The sequence below is a fragment of the Cavia porcellus genome, unplaced genomic scaffold (assembly GCF_034190915.1).
Source record: "Cavia porcellus strain 051 isolate PalLab524CR breed Dunkin Hartley unplaced genomic scaffold, mCavPor4.1 scaffold_2, whole genome shotgun sequence".
In the NCBI taxonomy this organism is placed as follows: Eukaryota; Metazoa; Chordata; class Mammalia; order Rodentia; family Caviidae; genus Cavia; species Cavia porcellus.
This window is the reverse complement of record NW_026947485.1, coordinates 93,181,807-93,202,931: the sequence shown is the minus strand read 5'-3', so window position 1 is coordinate 93,202,931 and position 21,125 is coordinate 93,181,807.

Here is a 21,125-nt window from a genome sequence, read left to right as displayed (position 1 = left end):
CCCAGTTGCATTACATTAGCATTAAGCAACCTTGTGATGTCAGGAGCACCACTTGGGAACCAAGAGACCTGGCTTCTTGCCTAGCTCTGTAACTTCTTTGGGAATTACCGGAAACAAAGATGGTGTAAGAGAAAGGAACCTTCTTTATATGCAAAAGCATAAGTCTCCTAAGTTCTCTGTCCTTACTCTACTTCATATTCTTCATACTCTTACATATTACAAGTTCATTTGTTCACTCCTGTATCTACAACATAAAATTTGTTTCATTCACCACAAAATCTCCAACTCCTAAAATGAGTATTGTATGTAGTAGTTCACCAGTACATTTGTGCTACACGAATGGATACAGCCTTTTATTTCTTGAGCACTCAACAGGCAGATGCAGCCATTACTTATTTTTTTTTCAGAACAAACAATTTAAGCAACATAGTGTTTCACCACAAGACAACCTCACATAGCAGTAGCTACTGTAGTGTCTCTTTCCTTGAAATATTTGAGTATATCTTCATATACTATAGCCTTAAACACAACAAGACAGTGTAAAACCATTCAAGAGAATGAAAGTATTACAGGATTTTCAGAACCATCTAACAGAAAACAAAAAATGGTTATCTACTTGTCTATAAAAAATTTGTTTATACTGTCACATATAATAAAACCAGTAAGACACAACATAATATAACCGATAGAGACAGAAGAACAAAAACTTGATGGGACTTCAAAACGAAATGTTATTGAGCCATCACTAGCTATTTTAATGTCTTATTTTCTTCAAAATAGCTATTTATATCATCACAGACTATAAAATCAAACAACCCAGAATAAAACCATCCTACTTAATGAATGAAAACATTATGAGGCTTCAAAGAATATAAAAGGGAATCATGATTACCACATACTTTTATGTATTCTTACCATTTCTTACACTAGGGAAACTATTTGGTATTTATACACGTGAGTTTGATTTATTTCGCTTATGAGCATGGTCTCAAGCTGCATCCATTTATTTACAAACATCTCAATGCAATCTTGCTTTATAGCTGAGTAGTACTCCATTGTATAGAAATACGACAATTTTTTTTATGCATTTCTCAATTGATGGACACTTAGGTTGTTTCCAAGATCTGGCTATTTACAAATTGTGCTGCTATAAACATGGGTGCACACATATCACTATGGTATGATGTTTTCAGTGCTTCTGGGAATATGCTTAGAAGTAGAATAGCTGGAACAAATGGAACTTAGAATTCCAGATTTTTGAGAAACCTCCAGACTGACCTCCATAATAGTTGCACCAGTCTACACTCCCACCAACAGTGCAGGAGAGTTCCTTTTTCCCCACAGCCTCTCCAGCATTTGTGGTTGGTAGTTTTTTTGATCCTGGCCATTCTTTCTGGAGTGAGAGGGAATCTCAGTGTGATTTTAATTTGCGTTTCTCTAATGAGTAATGATGATGAACATTTTTTTCATGTATTTATTTGCCATTTGTATTTCTTTGTCTGAGAAGTGTATATTCATCTCAGATGCCCATTTTTGGATTGGATCTTTGAATTTTGGGGGTTGGATATTTTTTAATTCTTTATATATGGTAGACAAAAGTCCTTTGTCTGAGGGACATTTCACTAAGATTGTTTCCCAGTTTGTGGGTTTTCTTTTCACTATGCTGGAGATTTCTTTTGACATGCATCAACTTTTTAATAAGATGTGATCCCACTTATTGATTCTGGGAAGTATTTCTCATGTGGTTTGATTCCTATTCATGAATTGCACTACCTACCCCGAAGTTTTCAAAATTTTTACCCAATTTGTCTTCCAATAGATTTAGTGTTTCTGTTTTAATATTCAGATCTTTGATATATTTAGATTTTAATTTAGTACACAGTGATAGGTATAGGGGTCTAGTTTTAGTTTTCGGCATATGGAGAACCAGTTTTTCCAACACCATTTATTAAAGGGACTGTGATTCTTCCAGGGAACATGTTTGGCCCTTTTATCAAAGATAAGGTGATTAAGTGTGTTTGTAGTTGTGGTTGTATCTTCTAATCTATTCCATTGACCTTTGGCTTTGTTTGTATTCCTGTACCATGTTGACTTTACTACAGTTGCTTTGTCCTCTAACTTCAAGTCAAGGATTGTGATGCCTCCTGCCTTGCCTTTGCTGCTTAGAACTGCCTTTGCTATTCTAGGTCCCTTCTGGTTCCAGATGAATTTTAGGAGTGATTTCTCTAGATCTATGAGGTATGTTGATGGTATTTTTATTGGGATTGCATTGAATCTGTATAAGAGTTTTGGGAGAATGGCCATTTTCACAATATTTATTCTTCCTATCCATGAGCAAGGGATGTCTTTCTGAGATCTTCTTCAACTTCTTTTTTCAGGGTGCAGTTTTCCTTATATAGATCTTTCACTTCTTTTGTGAGAATAATTCCTAAATATTTCATTTTTTTGGTTGCTACTGTGAAGGGTGTGTCTTCTCTTATTTCTCTCTCAGTGGTTTTGTTGTTAGTGTACAAAATGCTATTGATTTTTGAGAATTGATTTTGTATCTGGTTACACTGCTGAATTTATTCATTATAGCTAGGAGTCTTTCAATGGAGTTTTGGGGCTCCTCTATGTAGAGTATCATGTCATCTGCAAATAATGATAATTTTAATTCTTCTTTTCCTATCTTTACCCCTCTTATTTCTCTTTCTTGTCTAATTGCTCTGGCTAGTATTTCCAGTACTATATTAAATAGGAGTGGTGAGAAGTGACATCCTTGTCTTGTTCCTGATTTTAGGGTAAAGGACTTCAGTTTTTGGCCATTTAGTATGATACTGGCTATTGGCTTGTCATAGATGGCCTTTATTATATTGAGGTAAAAACCATCTATTCCAATTTTCTAAGGTTATTATTATAAATGAATGTTAGACCTTATTAAAAGCTTTTTCTGCATCTATAGAAATAATCCTGTGATTCTTCTTTTGCTTTTATTGATATGGTGGGTTAAATTTACTGATTTACATATGCTGAACCATCCCTGCATGCCAAGGATGAATCCCACTTGGTCATGCTGTATAAGCTTCTTGATAACTTGCTGCATCTTATTTGTCAATATTTTATTGAGGATTTTTGCATCTGTGTTCATTAGGGAGATTGACCTGAGGTCCTCTTTTTTAGTTGGGCCTGTCTCATGTTTTGGTACTAGAGTAATATTAGCTTCCAGGAATGATTTAGGAAGGATTGCTTCCCTTTCAATTTCATTGAAGAGTTTGAGGAGTGTGGGCATTAAGTCTTCTTTGTACTTCTTGTAAAATTCTGCAATGAATCTGTCTGGGCCTGGGCTCTTCTTTGTAGGTAGGGACTCAATCACGTTTTCAATTTCATTAACAGAAATTGGGTTATTCAGCAGTTTTACATCTTCTTGACCTAGCTTTGGTACTTCATATGTTTCTAGGAATCTGTCCATTTCTTCTGTGTTATCAAACCAGTGAGAGTAGAGGTTTTTGAAATAGGTGTTGATGATATTCTGAATTTCTATAGAGTCTATAGTGATTTTGCCTTTTTCATTCCTTATTGCATGAATTTTAGCTTTTTCTTCCATTTTTTAAATAAGATTGGCTAGGGGCTTATCAATTTTATTTATTCTTTCAAACAACCAACTCTTTGATTCACTGATTCTTTGGATTGTTTTCTTAGTCTTTATTGCATCAATTTCTGCTCTGATTTTTATAATTTCCTCTCTTCTTCTGGCTTTGGGCTTGACTTGCTCTTCTTTTTCTAGATATTTGAGGTGTAGCATCAGGTTATTTATTTGTATTCATTCTGTTTTCCTGATGTGGGAACTCAGTGCAATAAATTTTCCTCTGAGGACAGCTTTCATTGCATCCCACAAATTCTAGTAAGTTGTATTTGTATTTTTGTTTTCTTGTAAACATTGTTTAATTTCTTCAATTTTTGCTGTGACCCACTGATTACTCAAGAGTGTGTTATTCAGTTTCCACTTGTTTGTGGGATTTTTTCAGTATCTTTCATCATTAATTTCTAGTTCCATGGTGCTATGATCCAATAACATGCATGGGACAATTTTAACTCTTTTTCATTTATTTAAATATGTTCTATGGGCTAGTATATAGTCTATTTTAGAGAACGTCCCATGTACTGCTGAGAAGAATGTGTATTCTGATGTTCTTGGATGGAACACTCTGTATATGTCTATCAAGTCCATTTGTTAACAGATGTGATTCAGTTCTGTTATTTCTTTGTTGATTTTCTATCTGGTAGATCTGTCCCTTGGTATCAATGGTGTGTTAAGGTCTCCTGTTATAATTGTGTTAGTGCTAATTTGGTTTTTCATTTCTATTAATACTTGCTTTATATAACTGGGTGCTCTGGAGTTAGGTGCATATATATTTAAGATTGTTTTCTCTTCCTCTTGAAGTTTTCCCCTAACCAGTATGTAATGACCTTTTTTATCTTTTTTGATCATTATTGATTTGAAGTTCACATTGTCTGCAAACAGAATAGCTACCTCCACTTTTTTTGGTTTCTGTTGCATGAAGTATTGTTTTCCATCCTTTGACTTTCAGTCTGTAAGTGTCCTTATGGGTTAGATGAGTTTCTTTTAGACAGTATATGGTTGGATTTTGTTTCTTGATCCATTCTGCCAGTCTGTTTCTTTTAATTGCTGAATTGAGACCATTTACATTAATGTTTATAACTGTTATATGTTGGTTTATTATTGACATGTTATCTTTCTGCTGTTGCATCTTTATCTTTCTGTTCTGTTCAACTGTCTGCTTTGCTTAGTGATTTTTTTCCTAAGTGTATCTAAGGTGTTTTTCAGTATTCTTTGCAGAGTTGGCTTGGTGATCATGAAGTTCTTCAGCTGTTCTTTGTCATGGAAGTATCTTATCTCTCCATTGATTTTGAAGGACAGTTTTACAGGGTACATCAGTCTAGGTTGGAAATCATTTTCCTTTAGGACCTGAAATAGCTCATTCCATGCTCTTCTTGACATTATTGTTTGTGCTGAGAAGTCTGACGTGATTCTGATAGGTTTTCCTTTATATGTGATCTGTCTTTTCTGACAGCTTTTAATATTCTATTCTTATGTTGGATTTCTGTGATGGTGATTATTATATGTCTGGGTGTAGTTTTATTTTGGTTATGGCCATTTGGAGTATATGTGCTTCACTGTTCCTGATGTCAGTTTCCATTCTTATGTTTTAGAAATTTTTAGCTATTACTTCTCTAAATATCCTCTTGACATCCTTTATGTTGTCCCCTTGTTTTTCATTTATCCCTATCAATCCTATGTTGTTTTTCTTTGCATCATGTTTCAGCTGTTGAATTGTTATTTCTTGATCCTTGTTATTTTTAAAAGATCTTTCCTTTCCTGTTCATTAGCTACAATCTTGTCTTCAAGGTCTGAAACTCTATCTTCACTTTCATTGAGGCAGTTTTTATAGCTTTCAATGGAACTTTTGTTTTCCTGTACATCTCTTTACATCTGCTTTATGTATTCTGTTTGTTTCTTATATTGTTCATCCAGAGATTCTACCTTTTTGTTTAGTTTCTCTAATTTTTTAACTGTGCCTTCTTTAGATATGTTCGCATCTCTTTCATTTCTTTTATCATTTCTTCTTTCACCTGGGAGATTATTTCTAATTTGAATTCCTTTAAAGCTGCCCGTAGTTGCTTCTTTATTTCAGTTGCTATTATTTCAGGTATTTCAGGTGTACAGCATATATTTTCTTCTATGTACATAGCCCCCATGGTTTCTTGGGATCAGCTGGAGGTTTGAGATTGTATTTTGTTCTTTAATTTTGTTATTTTCTTATATTTCTGTGTTTCAAGTGTTATTCCAAGGTTTCCCCAGGGCCTGTTAGAAATCCTCTTTTATGCCCTCAGCTCTTGGAACTCTTGCCGCCCAGTTCCCCCGATTGAGAGAGGCTCATTAGGGATGGGGCAGGTAGGCCCAAGCCCTGCGTGGCAGGTTGAGTGTGGCAGGGAGCTGTGAAGTTCCTTGGCTGGTGGGAGCAATGATCCCAAACTCCTGGGTTCAGGATGGTGCAGGGATATTCACTTCAAGCCACCCAGTTTCCAGAATTAAGGGTGCAGGCAGGCCCAAATCCCCAGAGTCCACCAAGCATGGCAGGAAGCCAGAAATTTGGTGCAGGCAGGCTCAAAACCTCCTGAGCCAGTCCAGTGCAGCAGGAAGCCATAAAGTTCCCTGGCCAGGCTGGGAGCTAGGATCTTAAACTCCTAGGACTTGGGGGATGGTGTGGGGATACTCACCCCAGGCCATCCAGTCTCTAGAATGAGGGCACCGGCAGGGCCAAATTCCCAGAATCCGTTATTGATGTGCCTACAAGTGATGAACTGGTTAAACACAATATGATCCATCTATGAAATGGGGTATCCTTTGACCATAAAATGGAGGCTCCTAAGAATTCTACTATATTGGGTTTAGAGCCAGCAATAAGTTGATATTTTCAGAATCTCCCTTCATTTTCATTTCCAGAATGGGGACTGACCTCACAAATAGATCACTTGTTATCACCTAACTGTCACAGAAGAAGACATGGAATGAAAGTGCAATATGTAATCTCTTAGAAATTGAGAATTCCCTGGTCAGGGAAGAGTTATCATTTTACCAACCAGAAAGTTTGATTTCTATCTCACTTGGAGACCAAATGATAAAATGTCTCTAATTATCATGTTGCTAATTTTCAAATGAAAAAAAACAACCACATCTATTTTTCACAAATGTGAAAGCTGGTTCTCATACTTAAAACACTGTTGGATATTTGTATTTTCTGCACTGTTCAATTCCCCATAACATTTTTAATATTTAGCCAAGTTCCAAAGCATCCAAACAGCAGCTTGCATGGTCCCTTTGTCTGCCTTCTCTTGTCCCAATTTATGGACTTGGACTACCCTCATCTCTCCCAGAAGGGATACACACTCAGCACTTTCAGAAAAAAAAATCTTTGGATCAGAAAGCAAAGAGCTGTGTGCTCTCTGTTATTAAACTATAGCTTCTAGCAGTCTTCTTGGAACTGTAGAAGAAGAAAGTTGGTTATACAGTGGAAACTGAGATTTCTGCAACAAGACCACTTGGCTTAAGTGACCTGCAGATAGTCATTGCGTTTAACACTAAAGTACAAACACTTCTGTTTTCATCTCTCCTTAAAGTAATCAACAATGAAAGAGTTGGGAAAACCATCAGCTTGAAGGGCTGCCGTTTGCTCACTTAACAGGATCAATAAACTAGCTCTGGCTGCATGTGTGACCGTGGGTTGCAGAGGCTGTCTTCTCTACAGCTCTCTAGAAGATGCATCCTTGAAGGCTTAGCTCTCTATTGGGCATTGGAGACACCGGGTGCTTGGGTTGTGCTCCATTATGTTTTTCAAAATACAAAACTGACTTGTGTTGTATTTATGATATAGTTTCTCAACCTCTGCACTATTGATACTTGAGGATGAATAATTTGTTTCCATCCTATAGAGCATGTGGTTGTCCCATGCTCTGTAGGATGTGGAGCTGCACCTCTGAACTCAACCCCATAGACATTAGCAGCACCTCTTGGGTTGTTACAATAAAGATTGTTTTCATCTTCAGACACAGGGATGCAAGGATTGGAAAGAGATAACTTCAAAACATGAGGAGCAAAATGCTTTCTTGAGACCTTGCTCAATGGCTCCTACAAGACACAGATTGGGGCTAAGTAAAAGTTACTTCCAACTAATTCAGATAGAAACTGAAAACAGAAGATGATGGTTGTACTAAAAAGCTACATAAACACAGAGGAATCGAACACACTGCTAAGGATGATTATGACAGGAAAGGTCGTATCGTTTGGAGTGTTTAAACTGTGCTAAATCTTTTTACTGGTGGGAGCTCATCTGTGATTTGATGAGCCAGGGACAAAAGGATCACTCTCCAAGATAGGCAGTTGGGTAGGAAACTACTATACTTTCTTTCAATGCTAACTTTTAAGGTAAGTCTTTCACCTCTCCCAACTGAGCCTGGTTAGGAGGAGCTAGGCTTCAGATACAGAATGTATCTGCCCTTTTGGAAAGAGGTGGGCACCAAGTAGAGTGAACAGCAGAGAATTTCACAGAATGCTTTGTTCAGGAGCTCCCCTAATCTTCCAGTGGGCAGTGAGCAGCCCAGCAATCAAAAGAAATAAAGTATCATGTGCTCTATTTTACATTCAGCGCCTTAAATCTTTTCCTCAAGACAGGAGCAAAATAAAATGAAATTAAATAGAAGAGACAAGATTTTCAACTCACAAAGGAAACTAGAAGAGCTAGATCCCCTTACAGAATGCCTCCTGGGACCCAGTGAGAGAAGCAGAACAAGTGCTGGTGCACAAATCATTGGATAGGATGAGGAAAGCAGCCTAGTGAATTCTTAGGAACATGTAGGAGATCAACATCCAGGGTAGTGAAATGAGGTGGTGAATGACAAGAACACAATTTACCCAGTTCAGTGAATGAATGATCACTTCAAATGAAGCAACAGCATCTGATAATTAAATTAATTTGTCTCATAGACATGATTCACCAATGCTTCACTGAGAAAGTTACCTTCCTACAGTGGACTTAATTTTTGGATCTTCTGTGGATGTTGAAATTATTGGTGCATTTTGGAATCCTATTCTAAAATGGTTCATTTAGAAAAGGCATGAGGACCAAAAGACAAGCACTCCATCCCCCCCTACCCTGTGCCGCCTGAACCTCAGGATCCAGTGGGAAGGACATGATACCACTGTGGTCCCATTTCTTCACCCATTCCCAGGAGCTCTCAAATTTTCTTCACTGTTTTTGAGTCAAAATTGTAATGGTTTAAAGTTTTGGGATGAGGAAAGAGGAGAGAAGAAAAAAAATGAAGTTTACTTCTAGAAACTAGGCTTTTAATACAGTGAACACTTGACTTATGAACTCAACTTGCTCACAGGGGCTGCTTGTAACTAAACTTGTTTGTAAATCAAGTCTATTTTTCCACAAAAAAAATGGAAATATGCATAAAGCCTTCTGAACCTCCCAAAGCACCCCTTACCTAACCTTTTTGTAATAAAAAAGGTAGTAGAATGTGTATAAGTTACTCAAAAAACCAGTGACTTCCCTAGTGTATTCACCAAAAATCTATTTACCAGAAATAATTTCATACGGTATTCATCATTCAAGTTAACATCTTTGGCTTGAAGGAAGGGAGGCCGAAATGGAAGATGGTATTGTTGGAAGGAGAGTCCCTTTCCATAAGAACCTCGGGAATCTGGCTCTCTGGTGTCTTTTCTCTCCTTGAGAGAGCCTGTATCCCATTAGGACCTGCTTCTGGCTAACTATGTTTCAGCCTTTTCAGAACTAAAAGCTGGGCTAAGCTTGTCTGTTTCTTTAGTACTGTTCTGTAATATAACATGGCATTGTCATTAAGCAAATGAGTGCAACAATTGGCTTTTTCTGAGTCTGAGTGGATCTTTCCTACGAATGTTTATGGCTCTGTCCATCTTTTATATTTATTAAGGTGACTGGTAAATTTAGATGTACATAATAATTACATTCATTATAAAGGTATGTATAGGAAAGGTAAAGGAATAGCTATGTATGTACCTATACACGGTACATCTTAGTTCCTCTTTTTTTCTCCCATTCCTCTCCCCTATGAGAATGCTTCAGTCGATTCTTCTTCCAAATTTTGTAGGTGAGCAAGAGTGTTGTTCATGATGAGGCGAGCCCTAAGTGATAAACCTTTGTCTTGTAGATATCTCTTTTATTTAATTTAATTAAGTTGATTGGTATGATTTAGGTATATACAATGATCACATTTATCATAGGGAACTGGTACCTGTATTTGATATACCTTGATTTGTCTTTTTACCTCCCATTTCCATCTCTTTGTCTTGTAGATATTTCTTTTATTTTATTTCATTAAATTGATCAGTACAATTTAGGTATATACGATGATCACATTCATCATAGGGAATTGGTACCTGTTTATGATATATCTTGATTTGTCTTTTTTACTTCCCATTTCTATTCCCTCCCTTCAACTCCTTTTCCCTCTCCTTATTTACAAGGTATTGTTTCAATTTTATTTTTCTTTTCTCATCTTTTATTTTCTATTCCTTCCTTTTCCCATTCCCCCTCCATAAGTCTCCTTTTCTTTTGAGAAATTTCTTTGCTTTTCACAATATCTATTGTACAATCTGATTCTTTTTTATGCTTTCAATTTCTCACCCTAGTGAGACATTGATATCTATACATGACAGTCCGATTTATTTCACTTTAGAGTATGGTCTCAAGGTCCATCCTTTTAACAATAAATGTCTGAAGCTGACTGTTCTTTATGGCTGAGTAGTACTCCATTATATATAAAAATCTTTTATATCCATTCATTGGTTGATGAATATTTGAGTTGTTCCAAGATTTAGCTATTGCCAACTCTGCTGCTATAAACATGAGAGCACATACATCACTGAGAAATGATGCTTTCACTTCTTTTGGGAAAATACCAAAGAGAGAAATAGCTAACTTAAACGGGGCTGCTAGTCCTAGTTTTTTGAAGAATCCCCACATTTCCAAAGTGCTTGCACCAGTCTACACGCCCACTAACAGAGGAGAAAGATACCCTTTCCCCCACAGTTCTGTCAGAATTTATTATTGATGGATATTTGATAATAGCCATTCCTTCTGAAGTGACAAGGAATCTCAGTGTTGCTTTAATTTTCATCTCTGAAATGACCAGTGACATTTAATATTTTTTCATATACTTACTTTCCATTTCTATTTCTTTATCTGAGAAGTGTATATTCATTTCAGATGCCAATTTTTGTATTGAGTCTTTGAATTTAGGGAATCTGGGACTTTTTTCAATTCTTTAAATGTTCTAGGTATTATTCCCTTGAGGAGCAACTGGATAAATTTTTTCCCCACACTGTGGGTTATCTTTTCACTCTGTTGGTGATTTCTTAGCAATTAATCTAACAAAGGAAGAAAAAGATCTCTACAATGGAAATTATAATACTCTGAAAAAGACTAAAGAGGATATCAGAAAACTGAAAGGTATCTCTCAGTCCAGGGTAGGAAGAATCAACTTAGTGATCATGGCCATAATCCCCAGATTTAATGCAATCTCAAAATACCAACAACATACGTCACGGAATTAAAGAAAAAAAATCCTAAAATTCATTGGAAATCAGAATAAACCTGATAGCAAAAGCATTTCTGAGCAACAAAGGCAAGGCAGTGGGCATCACAATTCCTGACTTGATATTATACTACAGAGCTACTGTGGTAAAAACAGCATGGCACTGGCAAAAAAATCAGAGGATCAATGGAACAGATTATAAGATGCAAAAGATAACTCCAAACACATCATCCCACCTTATCTTTAACAAAGATGTTCAACAGATGAAAGAATGCCTCTTTAATAAATAGTGCTGGAAAAACTAGCTTTCCACACACCAAAGACTAAAACTAGATCCATATCTATCAATACGTACTAAGCTACAATCAAAATAGATCAAAGGTCTAAATATTAGAAGAGAAACACTAAATCTCTGGAAGAGAAAATAGAACTTTTGAAGACAAAAGTGTACGCAGAGATTTCATAAATAAACTACAGGTTGTAAGGAAATACTGCAGAGAATCAGCTACTGAGATCTCACCTTATTGTGCACAGCCAAAGAAATCACCAACAAAATGATAAGATATTTCTTAACAGTAGGACAGAAAGCTTCCCTAATCCACTCAAGAAAAGATACTCTTCTTACTCAGGATTTTGCACTAGATCTCCACATGACCACTAGCCTGTTCTTCATGACTTTATGTTTTCAAACATTCTAGGCTTTTTCTTGAGGTCATAACTTGCATTGGCACATAGCAATAAGTTTAACCTTTCCTTCATAGGCTTGTGGCTTGGCATTTTCTTTTCTTCCTAAGTAATGTATGTTGTCCTGGGCATTTTCCTCCAGAAAAGGCCAGTTTCATTAGAGTTAAAACTTTTATTGAAGGAAAAGCCATTTCTCTGTGTCATCACTTTGAAGCAGTGTGTGTAATATTCAACAGCCCTTTATCAGCACTGCTTGCTTCACTATTCATAGTTATGCTACAAACCCCAATTCTCACTTTAAAATTCTGAAATCAGCAGGAGAGGAAATGGTGGAGTGGTAAGCTACACACAAAGTCACCAACCAGAAGATGGAATATAGAAACATGAACAAGACAAGAAGGAGGGACCCAGAAAGAATCTGAAGTGTGAATTGAAGCTCACAGAGAGAGTAAAGAGAAAAACTTCAGCAAAGAAGAAAGAGGTAGTCAGCAGGGCCTTCTAACTAAGATGTGACCCACTGCATTAGAGGAGCAGTTCAAATCCGTGGACACTAATAAAATACCACTCAGCCTAAAGAATGATAAACTCGGGGTTTTATAGGTAAATGGATGTAATTAGAAACCATACTCATAAGTAAAATAAATCAAACTGCATGTGTAAACACTGCATTGTCTCACTAGTGTAAAAACCTGAAAGAGTAAATAAGATCCAGAAGTTACAATAGATATAGTAAAAGGGAAATTTCTCAAAGGGAAATTTTATTGTTTTTATTTTAAAGAGAAAAAAAACAGAATAAAGCAAATCAGAATAAAACAATGCAAGTGATACTGGATTTCAAAACAAGACAACAGGAAATCAACAATGGTTATGTCTATTGTTTTATTCAAAACAGCTGCCTATACCATCACACACAATAAAATCAAACACAACAAAACCAATCAAAGCAAAAGAATAAAAGCATCACAGGACTTCAAAACAAGATAACAGGAAATCACCAATGGCTATCATAATGTCTCTGGTTTTTTTCAAAATAGCTTTCCATACCTTCCACATAATAAAATCAAACAAAACAAAATAGAATAAAACCAATCAAAACAAAAAGAATGAAAGTATTATAGAACTTCAAAACAAGATTATAGGCATCAACAGTGGCTACCATGATGTCATTTGTTTTCTTCAAAATAACTGTCCGTACCTCGACATATAATAAAATCAAACAACACGAAACAGACTAAAGTTTGAGGTGCAGCATTAGTTTGTTATTTGTTTTTTTCCATTTTCCTGATGTGGGAGTTTAATGCTATAAATTTTCCTCTGAGGACTGCTTTCATTGTGTCCCATAGGTTCCAATAATTTGTATTTGTATTTCAATTGTAGATATTGTTAATTTTTCTTTTATTTCTTCTGTGACCCATTGGTTGTTTAGGAGAGTGTTATTTAATTTCCATACATTTGGGGGGTTCTTGTGAGTTTTCTGCTGTTAATTTCTAATTTTATTGTGCTATGGTCAGAAAATATGCATTGAATTACTTGAATTCTTTGCATCTACTTAAACATGTTCTATGGACCAGTATATGATCTGTATAGTGAATGACGCATGTACAGCTGAGAAAAATATATATTTTCATGTTGCTGTGTGGAACACTTGATACACATCTACTAGATCTATTTGTTCAGAAGTTTGATTCAGCCCCATTATTTATTTGCTGATTTTTTGTTTGGTTAATCTATCTCTGTGACAATGGAGTATTACTTGGCTATAAAGAAAGATGGCATTGAGATTTTATAAGTAAATGGATGTGACTGAAGACCATACTAATAAGTGAAATAAATCAAACTCATATGTATAAATATATTGTCTCCTAGTGTAAGAAACTGCAAGAGTAAATTTGATCCAAAATCTACATAAATACTCTGTAACAGAAAGAAACTGATCAAAGAGGGAAAGTAACTGGGATAGGGGAAAGGAGGAAAGAAGGAAGGGAAAATTAAAAAGACGTCAATTTGTATATATATACATAAGATAGCTACAATGACTGTACTAATTGTATTAGCTATTGGAAAAGAATACTTAATGCTTATATGATTAGATCAATTTTACATGACAATATAAATCTAAGCAACCCCTTTGAAGCTAACAATATTCAATATTACAACCACTGTCAAATTCCTATCATCCTTTTTTATAAACCTATACTATTACTGTACTGGGTTTGCTGTTGCTGTTTGTTGATCTTTGTTTTTTTTTTTTTTTTTTTCCTTTTCTGTGTCTTTTTCTCTTAAATAAAAAAAAAACACTGAAGCCAATCAAAACAAAATATGAAAGAATTATGGGATTTCAAAACAAGATAATAGAAAGTGAACAACTGTAACATAATGTCTCTTGTTTTCTTCAAAATGGCTGTCCATACCATCACACATAATAAAATCAAACAAATCAAAACATACTAAAATGAAAGAATTATAGGATTTCAAAACAAGATAATCAACAATGGGTACCATAATACATCATATCATCTTCAAAATAGCTGCCTATACCATTAGACACAGTAAAATATACAAAACAATGCAGAATTAAACCAAAGCTAACAAAATTATAAAATAATACAAAAATTCAAAACAAGATAATAGGAAATTAATAGTGGTTACCAATTCCCCTTTTTAGATGTCTCCTCTACTCTCACTTTCATAATATCTATTGTGCCTTTTTGATACAACTCCTTCAGTATTTTATACTAGGGAGATAACTCATTGCTCACTTGTAGGAACCCAAACCATTTCATCCATGAGCATGATGTCCAGTTGTGTCCATTTACCTACAAAAACCTCGAGAATACCCTACTTTATAGCTGGGTAGCTTTCCACTGTATGAAAATACCATATCTTTCTTATCCATTCTACAGTTGATGGGCAAATTACCTTTGCCTTTTTCTAATCTCCTGTCCCATGTAAAAATTGTTTTCTCTCCTTTGATTTTTAGTCTATGAGTTTCTTTTTGACTTAAATATGTTTCTTGTATGCAGTATATTGAAGGATCTTGTTTCTTGGTCCACTCTCCCTGTGTTTCTTTTTATTGCTGAACTGAAGCCATCTACATTAATGGTTACAACTGGAATGCATTGGTTCATCATGCCATGATATCCTCTGCTGTTGGCCCTCTACTTTTCCCTTTCACGCAGTTGCCTGTCCTGTTTTGTGATCCTCCTCTGCTGCTGTTCCTGGAAACATGGTCATGTTTATCTTTCTCTAAATATCCTCCAGCACTCTCTGTAGTGTTGATTTGGTGGCCATGAATTTCTTCAGTTGTTCTTTTATTTTTCCACTAATTTTGAAAGATAATTTTGCAGGATATATCAACCTGAGTTGGAAGTTGTTCTCTTTCAGGATTTAAAACATTTTACTTCAAACTCTTCTTGACTTGATGGTTTCTGTTAACAAGTCTACCATGATTCTGACTGGTTTTCCTTCATAGGTGATCTGTTTCTTTTCTCTAACAGCTTTCAATATTCTGCTCTTGTGCTGAATTTCTGGAATCTTGATTATTATTTGTCTCAGTGTACCACTCCCAAATTACTTTTCTCTGCATTATCTTGCAGCCAGTAAATGAATAACTCCTAGTTCCTTGTTATCTTTAAGAGAGCTTTCCTTTCATAATTATTAGCTGTGATCATGTCTTCAAGGTCTGAAAGTCTATCTTCAGTCTCTTTCAAGTGGCTTTGTCAGCTTTCAATTGACTTTTTAATTTCCTGGATATTTCTTTGAATCTGTTTCATGCATTGTAATTCCTTCTTATATTGTTCACTCAAGGTTTTTATCATTTTCCTATGCTTCTCTTTTTTAATCTATGTTTTCTTTAGATATGCTTAGCAATTCTATCATTATGTTTGTGATTTCTTCTTTTACCTGAGACATTTCTGATCTGGTTACTTTTAAAACAGTCTCATGAAGTTGTTTCTTTACTTCAGTTGCTATCCTCTTGGAGATTTCAGGTATGTGACTTCCATTTTCTTCCATGACTATATCACCCAGACTAGTTCTGTGTGGGCTGGAGGTCTGATGCTACCTTTTTGCTTCTTTGTCTTGACATTCTCCTGGGTTCCTCCCAACAATCCATTTGTGGGGTCACAGGCACTTCTCATGTTGGCTGTCCCTCCATAATGTAGGGGAATGGGACAGATACCTGGATTTATCTGAAATCAGATTTGCAGGGAGGTAGCAGGATATAGGGTGGGCTTCTCCAGACCTATGTAGCTACACTGAGGCTTCTGCAATGGCCAAGCATGCATGGTTGTTGTCTTAGTTACTTTTTACTCGTTGCTGAGACAAAATATCTGAAGCCCAAAGTTGGGAAAGGAAAGGTTTATTTCCTACAGTTTTTGGAGGTTTTAGTCCATATTTAGTTGGCTCCAAGGCAGGCGGGCATGGCTGGGCCACAGTTCATGGCGGCTGCAAAGAGCAAAACAGGAACCAGCAAAGAGCAAGACACACCTTGTTCCTAACATTACATCACATCCTGGCTCCACCCCTTTGTGGGTGGAGCACTGACACCATCAATCTAAGCACTAGACAATGACCGAATAACAAATGCACAATTCAAACTCATGAGGTCTGGGAGCCACAGACATAAACCATGACAGTTGTGATGTAACTTTTTCTCTTAGCATGTGTGAATACACTAGGATTTCCCTGATGGCATCAGGCACACAGGAATGTGTTTGTCTGATTCTACCAGTGTGCCCTTATTGCCTGAAGAAAGCAAATGTCTCCAGTAGTGGCCTGGGGGTGCACAAGATAGATATGACTCTGTCTCCCTAGCTGGGCTGCATGCCTTCAGGAAAAAATGTCTTACAATGGTGGCAAAAGATGCTCAGGGGCAGACCTAGCTGTGTCTCCCTGCCGAGAGTGGCTATCTGAAGGAAGCAAGCCTTCCAAAAGTCAGAAATTTTCTTGTTTGTTCAATCTTGCATAATTGTATCTCATAGCCTGAGCAATTACTTTCAGGATAACAATATGCAATATGACAACCATTGTTAAATTCCTATCATCTTGTTTTGATATCCTATATTGCCGTTCTTGTCGTCATCAGTTTGCTTTTTTTAATGTTTTTTGCTTCTTAATTTTTTTGTTGTGTTCTCTTTTTAAAAAAATCCTGTAAACACACGGCGATGGCTGGTGACCCCAAAGGCCTCCACAAAGAGAGGCAGCAGTGGAGGGAAGCAGTGGATGTGACTGATTGCACTAGCTGGTGCTGAGTGTTGAAGGCTCAGTCCTCCCATGCAGGAGAATAATTTGCTGGGAGCTATCTAGGAAAGAGACTGACTGAGCTCAAAACTCAGAGCTGCTGCCAGCTCCATATAGTGGTTCCCAGCAGGGCTCAAGTCCAAGAAGGTGAGCTAATAGCTGCAGGCTGAGTCTAGTCTCAGCCAGAGGGTATAGGCTCATAGAGATGATCCACTACCCCATTAAAAAGCTACTGCTGGCTTGCTGGAATAAATCAGCCTGGATTGGGACTCTGTCCCCATATATTGTCTACCAGTGACAACAGAGACAAACCAGGAAGTAGACATTTCTCTTTTCTTCTTCTCTCACTCTCTGTCTCCCACTGTCTCTCACTATCTCTCTCTGTCTGTCTCATTTGTTTTTCTTTTTGTTGTGGTAGTGGTGGTTTTGTTTTCCTTTTTTGTTTATTTCTCCTTCATTTTTAAAACTTTTTTTTATGAGTGTGAATATGGTTCCTATTCTCTTTGTGGCTGTGGTTTGGTTCTGTTCTTATGTCTCTTCTTTCTCTCTTTTCTTCCACTTTTCTCTACAAATTTCCCAAAATTAACTTGATCCCCCTTGGTCCTTCAGCCTTACTTCAATCTTCTCTTACTCTTCCTCCTCCTTCTCCTCTTCCTCCTCTTATTTTTCTTCTTCTTCTTCCTCTTCCTCCTCTTCCTCTACCTCCTCCTCCTTCTTCTTCTTTCTTCTCTATTTTCTCCCTAAGTTATTTTAAGTTTTAACTCCTGAGAGCAAAATTGACATATTAAGGACATGAATGCTGCATATAATTTTCTGGTTTGCTTTAGATTTTTTATATTAACCACAAACCTAGTTCATACAGTTAAATGTGGCAAATTAATGGTTAGGTCAGTTTGTCATTTTCTAAGCTGATTTATGACAATTGTTCCAAACAGTATTCCTAGTATTCCAAGACTTCCTGGTATTCCAAGACTCAGACTGAGTAAGAATCACAGGAAATACTGTGTAACAGTGCCAAAGAACCAGGCACTGTGCCAAATAGGCTGCAACTTATTCTCTCCAACATATTGAAGATCTAGGATCTTACAAACAGACTCAAAACTCAAAAACAAGCTGCACCTGAAGATACATCAGAGAAGTAGTCATCACCAAATCATCCTAAATACTAGCAATAAATTAACCCACCGTAGTCAATTTACAAGCATCATAACAGGAATTAAACTAAAAATAAAAAGAAAATGAGAAGAAAGTTAAAGAAAATGAAAACCCAGATGTCCTGTTCACAAAAGACCAACCCAGGAATAAATGAGGTGAGACAATTCAAAAACCACCCTCCTAGCCTCTCTGAAGTAGTTATAACAAAGCAGTAGTGAATGATGCTCTAGAAAAAATCAAATCAGAATTAACTTCTCAGATAAGCAGAGATATTGTCCACAATTAAAAACATGATTAGTGAGTCTATAGCAAACACAGACAAATAAAAAGATGAGGTTAAGAAAACCAGAAGCCATGGGTCTAAGATTTAGCTTAGCAGCACAAATGCCTGCCTGCAAGGTTGTGAGTTAAATCCCCAGTACCCGAAGAAAGAAAGAAAGAAAGAAAGAAAGAAAGAAAGAAAGAAAGAAAGAAAGAAAGAAAAAACTTGAAGCCATGAATTCAGCATAGGAAAAAATAGAATCCATAAGGCAGATTCAGCAGATATTTAGGAGAATAAAAATTTCATTAATGTAGTCATCGCAGATTTAGCCAATGTGAAGACAGGATCTTAGATATAGAAGTCAGGCTTGCAGTTAAACAATCATGAAAAACACTTCTTAAAAATAGCAAGGGACCATGAGAAATCAATCCAGCAGCTGCTAGATGAGGCAAAGAAGAAAAACTTATGATTGATTGGAGTCAATGAAAAATCAGGAAACACCACAAGTAATATTTTTTAAAAAACTGATCACAGGGGCTGGGGATTTAGCTCAGCGACATAAGCGCCTGCCTTGCAAGCAGGCAGTCGTGAGTTCGATCCCCAGTACCAAGGAAAAAGGCAAAAAAATAAAAAATAAAAAACTGATCACAGACATCATGGCAGAAAACTTCACTGATGGAGAAAAAGAATTTGACATAAAGATATGTGGGGCATATAGAATTCCAATAGCCACAATCAAAAAATCTACAGTCAAGCATATCGTCAGGATTCTAGAAATTCAACACAAGAATGAAATCTTAAAAGCTGTAAGGAAAAAGAGCAAATCACCTATAAAGGAAAACCCATCAGAATTACAGTTGACTTTTCCATACAAATGTTCAAGTCAAGGATAGCTTACAGAGAAATATTTCAAATTCTAAAGGGATACACAACCTTCAACACAGATTGATATACCCCACAAAGATGTCTTTCAAAACTGATGGAGAAATGAGTTATTTCCATGACAAAGAACATCTAAGGAAATTTATTACCACCAAACCAGTATTCAAAATATTTTGAAGGGCGTGATAGAAAGGGATAACAAAGACTACAACTCCATGAACCCCCAAGAGAAATAATTCACCAGGTCAAGCAAAATGTAAACTGAGAGAAGGGAAGCCAACAACAAGAAAATGACATGATAGGGATAAATCAGTACATATCAGTTATAATTGTCAATGTTAATTGTCTCAGTTCACCAATCAAAACACAGAGACTGGCAGAATGGGTCAAAATGCAAGATCCAAATGTGCACTGAAACACATTTAATTCAAAATGAAATTCTTAGACTGAAAATCAAAGGATAGAAAACTATACTCCATGATACAGGACACAGAAAAAAGCAGGTGTAGATATTCTGTTTGCAGACAACATCAACTTCAAACCAAAAGTGATCAAAAGTTATAAAGAAGGTCACTACATACTTATAAAAGGAAAAATTCAAGAGGAGCAGCTAAAAATCATAAATATATATGCAATAATTTCCAGTGCACCCAGCTGTATAACATAAATTTTTTTCTTGGTTAAAATATTACATTTATTGGAATTGCTAAGTCAAGCTAATTAACACAGGTATTACTTTACTTCATATCATCTTTTTGAGATAACACTTGAAAGTCCACAGGTTACAAACAATTTTCCTTAAACAAATAAAGGAAAAAACATTACCCTTGTTTGTTCTTGCTAAAAGTACCTCCATGTGCCTTCTGCTGTCAATCAGTGATTATTCAGTGCAGCAAATATCAACACCTCAGTGTTCTCCTGTCAAGAGGGTGGGTGAATAAGCTGCCTAAATTCCACCATGGCCAGATCTCAGGAGTGCTGATTTTCCTCTGGCCCATGCCAGGGGCACTTATCAAGAGGGCGGGTGAATAAGCTGCCTAAGATCCACCATGGCTGGATCCCAGGAGTGCTGGTTCTCCTCCTGGCCCACACCAGGGGCACTTACCAAGAGGGAAGATGTAACACAAATATTAACAAGCACGAACAACCAAATAAGCATTAATACAATAGTATATGGGTGAATCTAATACCCCACTGTCACAAAAAGACAGACCAACTAGACAAAAAATCAAAAATGAAATATTAGAATGGAATCAAGTTTTGAACAAATGGACTTAGTAGGTATCTACAGAGTGTTCCACCCCCCAACATCAAAATACACATTTTTCTCAGCTGCACATAGGATGTTCTCCAAAGTAAACCAAATACTAGCCCATGCTTTAAGTAAACGCAAAGGAATTGAAATTATTCCATGTGTATTACTAGACTATACTGAAATGAAATGGGAAATAAGTGACAAAAAAAAAAAACCAACAAGAACTTTATACACACAGGGAAATGAAATAGCACTCTCCCGAACAACCAATGGGTCACAAATGAAGAAGTTACAATTTCTGAACTTAAATGATAATGCCAGTACAACAACTTATGGGACATAATGAAAGCAGTCCTAAGAAAGTTATAGCAGTAAATACCCATATAAGGAAAACAGAGCAAGCACAAATAAATAACTTACAATGAATCTCAAATTTCTACAAAAAGAAGAGCAGACTAAGCCAAAAGCTCATATGAGGGAAGAAATTATAAACCTCAGAGCAAACATAAA